The following is a 337-nucleotide window of genomic DNA, read 5'->3' as shown; positions in this document are numbered from 1 at the left end:
ATCCTTAGAGAGTTTTCAGGTAGCGCCAGACTATACTTTTCCATAGATCATTCCATATGAGCCCTTTTCCAAAAATCTAGCCCCCATACAATTAGAAAACCCTATATAAACGTATCCAAGAATTCACCTCTTGTCCATCCATATTCCAAAAACCCTAGGGAAATTCCTAAAAATATCTTATGGCCACATAAGCCTATTTCCATGCCCATCCTTGGTCACCTTGCTTAGGCTCCGCCTCAGTGGCTGAAGTGAATCTATCGAGCAAGCTCTCACCTCCATCCGTCTGATCTTACGAGAGCTCCACCCTAGTGGTCGAAGTGAGTTCATCACGCAAGCT

This window comes from Setaria italica, chromosome II (assembly GCF_000263155.2).
Source record: "Setaria italica strain Yugu1 chromosome II, Setaria_italica_v2.0, whole genome shotgun sequence".
In the NCBI taxonomy this organism is placed as follows: domain Eukaryota; kingdom Viridiplantae; phylum Streptophyta; class Magnoliopsida; order Poales; family Poaceae; genus Setaria; species Setaria italica.
The sequence above is the reverse complement of the archived record's forward strand: the minus strand, read 5'-3'. Positions refer to the sequence as shown.